This window comes from Octopus sinensis, linkage group LG15 (assembly GCF_006345805.1).
Source record: "Octopus sinensis linkage group LG15, ASM634580v1, whole genome shotgun sequence".
NCBI classification, from domain to species: domain Eukaryota; kingdom Metazoa; phylum Mollusca; class Cephalopoda; order Octopoda; family Octopodidae; genus Octopus; species Octopus sinensis.
This window is the reverse complement of record NC_043011.1, coordinates 51306741-51314667: the sequence shown is the minus strand read 5'-3', so window position 1 is coordinate 51314667 and position 7927 is coordinate 51306741. Positions and strand designations below refer to the sequence as shown.

Sequence of the window (7927 nt, the reverse complement as noted above, 5' to 3'; positions counted from 1 at the left end):
GATCTCAGCAGGATTTCAACCTTGTATGTAAAAAGCCAGTATATATACCACAATGCATTTTGTCTGATGCTCTAACAACTCTGCCAGTCAGCCCCCTCTTTAATAATAATAATAATAATAATCCTATCTACTATAGGCACAAGGCCTGAAATTTGTGGGGAGGGGACTAGTCAATTACATCGACCCCAGTGTTTCACTGGTACTCAATTTATCGAGCCCAAAAGGATGAAAGGCAAAGTTGACCTCGACAGAATTTGAACTCAGTACGTAGTGACAGGTGAAATACTGCTTAGCATTTCATCCAGTGTGCTAACAATTCTGCCAGCTTGCTGCCTTAATAATAATAATTACCCTTTCTACTATTGGCACAAAGCTTGAAATTTTGGGTGAGGGGTCTAGCTAAATACATTGACTCCAGTACTCAACTGGTACTTAGTTTATCAACCCCAAAAGCATGAAAGGCAGTCAGCCTCGGTAAAATTAGAACTCAGAATGTGAAGCCATAAGAAATGCCACATTTAGTTTTTTTGTCTAATATGCTAACGGTTCTGACAGCCGACTGCCTTAATAATAATAATAATAATAATAATAATAATAATGGTAGTAATTGGAAATCTTACCATGGTTAGTGCATACTGAACATCATAAAATAAACCTCTTCTTCTCTTTGTCCCTTTTCCTCACCATCATCAACATCATCAGTAATACCAATACCAATTAAACAAAAGCCAAAGAGACTGTTTTAGCTCAATTTTTTTTCTTTCTTTCTTTAAATTACCCAATAAGCATCTAATTACAAGTAAATTCATTTGTATATTGTAAATTATGGAGAGAGAAAGAGAGAGAAAAAAAAAATATCTCCAAAAAAAATAAGTTCTCAAAAACATCAAAGTTGGTTCTGTTGATTGTGGTTTTTAATTAGCAGCCACTTTGTTTTATTAAAGGGAAAGCATGTAATTAGCTCTAATGATGGTTATAGAGAGACACAGTGTGTGTGTGTGTGGCGGATTATATAATGTAATACACCAATCAAGTTACAATTAATATATATGTTTAAAAACAAAAATAATAAATAGCAGAGACTGCATTAATAAAGTGGGAAATATGAAATTACTTTAGTTTTACACTGAATATCTTCAACAACAACTAGGATAGAAATGAGATAACATAGAAATTCAGATATAATTCAATAAGGGGGGAAAAAAAATAAGAAAATAAACTCTTTCCTGCTTTTATTTGGGAAAATGAATGGTTATAACCATAACCAAGCTAATAGAATGATATAGGAACCGACTTAGAGATTAGTGGTTCATACCGTGTCATTGACAGTGAGTTTTGTGTCTTTGACCAAATTATGCTTGGAGCAACAAAGACCTTCCTTAAGGATGACTGTTGAATTACGCTGTGTCTTTGTTTAAAGTGAAGAAGAGCTGCACACCGTCAACCTCACTCCCTTCTCTGTGACCATATTCAGTCCAGTGACAAGACGAGGTCAAGAAAACTAAGGATGGAGACAGATGCAGTGAATGGCCAAGTTGTCTTATTTGCCTCATCTTGCTCTCTACACTCCACTTGACCAAGGTACTTTGATCTTGAGTGGCAACCACTTAGCTGTTGATGGGGACTTCAGAATAAGAATAGTTTGCTATTAGAATCAGAAGCAATACTGTGAAATTGATGGGTGTTTGTCATTAGCTGACAACTTTGAGTTTGATTGTTACACCAAAGGAGTTTATCCCATTCTGAGTATTCAGTAAGAGACCAGAGTTTACCATTTGGTTTAGTCTGCCCTACTAAGATCACTTCATAACCACATGCTTTTAGGTTCAGCTCCATTGTATTGAGCCATGGGTTATCATCTGCTATAGCCTTGGGTTGACCAACGTCTTGTGAGTGAAAATTGTTAGATAGAAACTGTATGAAATTTTGTTGTATATATACATCTATCTTTCTGTCTATCTATCTATCTATCTACCTATCCATCTATACACACACGTCATATCTGTGTTTGTCTCAGCATGTTTTGCTTGGGTAGAAGTGACACTGTTTACATTTCACATAAGCGAAAAATCCTACAGTTTAGTGGTTTGACATACAAAGATATGTATTAAAGTACCTAACTTGAAAACATGTACTGGTTGACATCAGTAAGGGCATCCAACCATAGAATATTACCTCAAAAAGCAGGCATATAAATGATGATGGTAAAAACAGGCATGTGAATGATGATGGTTCTGTTTCTGAAAATGGTCTGTCTGTGATGGCTAGCGTTAATGTAATGCTCCATTGCATGGTAAATTCCTTACTATATAGCCCTCTATTGTCATGTGGATGTCTTCATTGGTTTTTGATTGTTCTTCTACTATCTGGAAATAGGCAAGAAATGCTTAGACAAATACGGATGCAACACCAGCTACAACACAAACAAAAGAACTACTACGTCTTTAGCAATAAACACTTCAGTGTTTTGTTCTCTTAGCTATTTCTATGCCATGGGAATGTCTACTCAAGAAGCTAAACAAAAACAGCTTACCTTCAACAGTAACAGCAATCATATGAGTCTATGAGGAAAACTTTATATCAGTCATGGGCCAACTGCAGCCCACAGGACTTTCTCAATGGCACACCTAACGAAAAACTACCTTGGATTTTTCTCTAGGAGTGCAGCCCACCTGATGATGATCCATGTCTTATTATGATCTGCTTCTCAAAAATAGTTGACCATGCCTGCTTTATATGTTTGATAAACCTGCTACAATGACTAATGTAATCTTTGATGCACTATACTTGAAAGAAAATGAAAACCACAGTCAATGTATTTGACTAGCCCCATTCCTAAAATTTCAGATTTTATGCCTATAGTAGAAAGAATTTTTACAATACACAAACCATCACTACCACCACCACCACCACCATCTCACCATCTATAATTTGGGGGGCATAAGTTTTAGGGCATTAAAGAAGGAATGAATATTGTCAATTGAATGAAACAGCTTATATTACTGGTACTCTTTGTATGTGGGATACCACTATGTCCCCTCACTAAAAGAAGAACAAAAATAATGAACTAGTTGTGAGTTTAATTAAAATAAAAATGATTAGTTAATTAGATTGAGTCCACATCTAGTCTTTGTTGACTTAAAATGTTCGTTGTACAATATAGTTTTCTCTCTCGTTTTACACACACATGGATATATATACATGTCCTTTATTTATTTCTTCCTCTTTCCCTCTCTATTTGTTTAACTCTAGTTCACACACACATACACACATACATACATACATAAAAAGTAAAAAAAAAAAACAGACATACAGCCAGCCAATCATAACAACTTAAATCTGCTCTCTTCTCTTTCTTTTCTTTCTTTCTTTATTTATTTATTCTCTTTCAATTACTTTCATCGTCAAATATTTTCAATTCCAACAAATGCAAACAAAAAAAAACATCCGCACACACACACACACACACACACAAACATCCATTCATACATGCACTCAGACATTCACACACACATACTCACATCACTCACAAACATAGATTCCATGTAAAAAAAAATCAATATATTTACATTAAAAAAAAATCAGGAACTGCATACTCTTTTTCTAGTCTTATACCTTTTTACTAATATATTTAAATTCGTTTTTCCACTAAAATGGAATATAATTGAAAGAGAAGCCTTTAGACATTCACGCATGCGCACACACTTACACACATATTCTCAACATACAGATAAAGACACAAGAGCAAGAAAATTATAATTTACTATGATATATAACACTTTATATGTATGAATATATATAATTGAATAAGTTGGAGTCAATAAGGAGCTACAGAGGAACATTTATTTGTAATCACTACAATTGTTTCTACACAGTGTAGTTCTCCACATTCGCATGTATTTGGTTATGTAACCATTTTTCTGCATTGTGAGATCTTGTGTTTCATCAGGTGATATATAAATATTGTTTCTGTGTTCTGTAAACTCAAATTTTTGACTTTGACCACATCCTTTCTGACTGTTGTGACCACTGTGTTTTAACAGAATATAACTGAGCTATATATATATATATATATATATATATATATATATATATATATATATATATATATATAAATGAGTAAATATTCAAAATAAATACTCATATATATATATATATATATTATAAATATGTATGCTTCTGTCTATACATATATACACTCACAAACACATATCTATATATGTATGTATGCATACATACATATGCAGACATGGCTATGTGGTTAAGAAGTTTGCTTCCCAACCACCTGTTTCTAGGTTCAAGTCTGCTATATGGCACATTGGGCAAATTTCTTATGCAATCTCAGTAGAGACTTGCATGCTGCAAGTCTTTTAGCTGAGCTGGAAAATATCAAGATATTTAAGAGATGGGTGTTTTCTGTGCACTGCACTGGTTCATGTGCATTCCATTGCAGCAAAGTACAATGTATGCACCTATCCATCTCTGTCTTAAAACAATTTTAATACTCTTTTTTTTTATGTAGTATACCTTTATTCAGTTTACTGTCAAAGAGCTGCAATATATGTATATGTGCATATCTTTGTCTCTGATGATGACCAGATAAGTAGCTGTAGTGTTTGTTGGTCCTGGGGTGACTTATTAGGCCAATGTTTGTATAAAATCCATGGTTACAGTGAGGGCACGTAATAGCAGAAGCAGGACCCAGTGGGACTCTTGCCTTCTGTGCAGCCCTCTTCTCTTTAGTTTATATGTGCACATGTGTGTGCATGTGTGTGTGTGTATTTACATATATGTATATGTATGATATGATATGGACATGTTCTCTGCCCACAAAACTTTAAGTAATGTGATGCTGAGCCAAACTATTGTTAAATACATGCATCCATAACTGAACTCAACTAAAATATGTTGAGTGCTATTGATATGTAAGTGTGTGAGTGTGTGTGTCTTGAGAGAGAAAGAGGGAGAGCTTATTTATATATGTGTGTGTGTGTGTGTGTGTGTTTTGAGAGAGAAAGAGGAAGAGCTTATGAGTGTGATTGATAGATAGACAAGTAAATATAATGTCATGAGTCACTGTCAGTTTCACCAACCGAACTACCTATTTATTACATTAGCTGTTGGCTACCTATCGTAGGCCAATGTTCACTGTTCTGTTCAGTTAAACAAAATGCCTTGGCAAGTAAGGCAGTTGGCATCATCCCCACCACACACACCAGATTGCCTCTCTGGACCTCCACACCAGGTACCAAGTGGTGTGGTACCAAGAGTCCAACAAGCATAGTCGACATTGAGGCTGCCTTGCAGTAGCAGCTCACTTGCTAGTTGACACCCAACCATTCTTTGATGGTACAGATATTCTGCTCAGCCTCAGTAACCTTCAAGCTTTTGGTCTAGGACTCCTCTGCCCTGTCAGTTATTCAACATCCTGTTGTAGCATGTATGTGACAGAATTGGACAGAATTGTGCTACTGTGTGACACAGTGCATTTGGACCTTTGAATTGCAGGTACAATTCTTATCTGAAGGATTTCCGTATAGTTTCCATCAACTTCATTTCCACCACGTGGTTTGGTTGACCAAAAGTATAGGAGAAAGCACCAAAGATATCATACTGTGGGATTGAACTCAGGACCTTGAGATTTCAAGCAAAACTTCTTAACCAGTTAGCCATTTCTGCACTAATGTATATGTGTTTGTAATCAAACTCAGGAAAGAATGCAACCTACTGTCTTACATCGTACATCCACCCAGTATTATCAGATAACAGTTATGTCCTGTTGTTTATGACAACAAAGGGATGTCAAAACTGCTGTATTGAAGACAACAGTTATTTATTACCCAAGTGTTGCTGTAGACAGCTGCTGTGTCTGGCATTCTTGTGTTTTAAGTATGGCGAGTGTCAAACTTGAGACAGCTGATTTCCTGACACATAACGTCATCTTTGGCAGTCTGTATACACACACACACACATGGTGTGTGAATACTCAGCAATCACCAGCACATGAAAGACAAAAATATATAAACAATAAATAAATAAAAAATTCCATAAACTGCTGAGAATGACATCATGTGTCTGGAAATCAATTGGCACAAGTTTGACACTCGCCATATTTAAGATGAAAGAATGCCATTGTGTCTTATTGTATTGTTATCATGGACAACAGTTATGTCCTATTGTACTATTGTCAAATAACAGTTATGTCCTACTGTGCTATTGTCAGGTAGCTGTTATGTCCTACTATATTGTCGTCAGATGACAGTTATGTCCTTACTGTCAGATAACATTTATATGCTACTGTACTGTATATAATAGTTATGTCCTATTGTACTGCTGTCAAACAGATATACCCTACTGTACTACTGTTAGGTAATATTTATGTCCTATTGTACTGTATACAACAGCTATATACTGCTATACTGTCGTCATAGACAATAGTCATGTCCTACTAAACTATTGTCTGGCAATAGTTATGTCTATTGTAATAATGTCAGACAGCAGTTATATTCAATTGTGCTATTTTCATAAAATCCAAACAAATTTGTTCTGTTAAATAAGTTTGATTCTGTGTTGTATAAAAAATTCTGATGTTTAAGACACAGGTTCTTTGAGAACTATTATGTCCTGGCGTGAACTCCTCCATCCTTCTCTATCTTGAGCAATTTTATCTAGTCCATTCTTTATTTTGATTTCCAAGGTTGTTTTTGCTTCCCAAAGAATTCTTCTTTTCTGAGATTCTCTAATTCAAAAAATTTTCTTCATATTTTTTCATTGTTCATCTCAAAATGTATGACCTGTTGTATTTCAAACTTGTCTCTCTTATACGACTGAAATGACCTTGAAACCACAAATATAAAAGATTCTTTAAGCTTGACCAATCAATCTGAGCCCAAACCTCTCCCCTTTACTTATGATGCAGATTTAGGTTGTGTAACTCACCCTACCAGGTCTCCAGGTCTTAGTTCTTATCCGGCAGAACTAGGTTGGTTTGTGGGTGTGATATATATCTAAAAGTAAGTATCTGATATGGGTTATTGAAAATTGAAGATCTTGTCTAATTTAGTTGAAGTCTTAACTAATTGGTTGTAGTTTGGGTTCTGCCAGATTTTGAGTGCTTTTCTAAATTTGGCTGTTTCAAAAGCCATGTATATCATATGCTGAAAGAGAGAAAGGGAATGAGAGAGAGAGGGTAAGAGTACGAGAGAGGGGGAAGATAGAAAGGGTTTGACAAAGAGAAAGAGTATGACAAAAAGGGAGAGAAACGAATGTGAGAGAGAGGGGAAGTGCATGAAAGATAGAGAGGAAGGGCATAAGAAAGAAAGAGAGAATGAGAATGAAGGTGAGAGTGTTGTTTTGTCGTTATTTGATGGAAAGTAGCTGGGCTCCAAACCACAAGGAAAAAAAAAGAAAAAAAATGTTTCATTTATTTATTTATCGTTTCATATGTAAAGTAAATCACATTATTTAAATTAAAAACGAAAAAAGAAGAAAAACCAAAAAAAAAAATTCTCAGCCTCTTTCCCATAACAACAACAACAACAACAACAGCAACATCAACAATAATAATTCAATACTGGAACATTTCTTTTCATTTCTCATCAAATATAAAACAAAAAAATTATATTTTTTAAAGTTTTTATCAAATCATTTCATTGAATTTTTTCATCAGTTTTTTTTTTTTTCATATTAAAAATTTTTTAAATTAATGAAAATCCGTTAAAAAATTTTACCGCCAAAAAAAAGAATTGTGTAAAAAAAGAAAGAGTAAAAATGAGTTTCATTTTTTATTTTTATTTTTTTTTTGTAAATTACTCATTTTTGAGAGTTTGTCTGTGGTGGACGAAACTGCTCGCATTTATTATGAAGTTTATTTACTTCACAATTATTTTGAATAATTTTTAATTACTTTTTTTTTGTTTAATTCTGC

The 7927-nt window shown here is 34.4% G+C and overlaps 1 long non-coding RNA gene across 1 annotated transcript; it reads left to right on the top strand.

The window, feature by feature from the left end:
- The first annotated feature begins 4179 nt into the window (after positions 1 to 4179).
- LOC118766342 lies at positions 4180 to 7477 on the top strand. Its single transcript, XR_005002279.1, has 2 exons — positions 4180 to 4518; positions 4553 to 7477. It is a non-coding gene; the product is annotated as an uncharacterized LOC118766342 (long non-coding RNA).
- Positions 7478 to 7927: the final 450 nt, after the last annotated feature.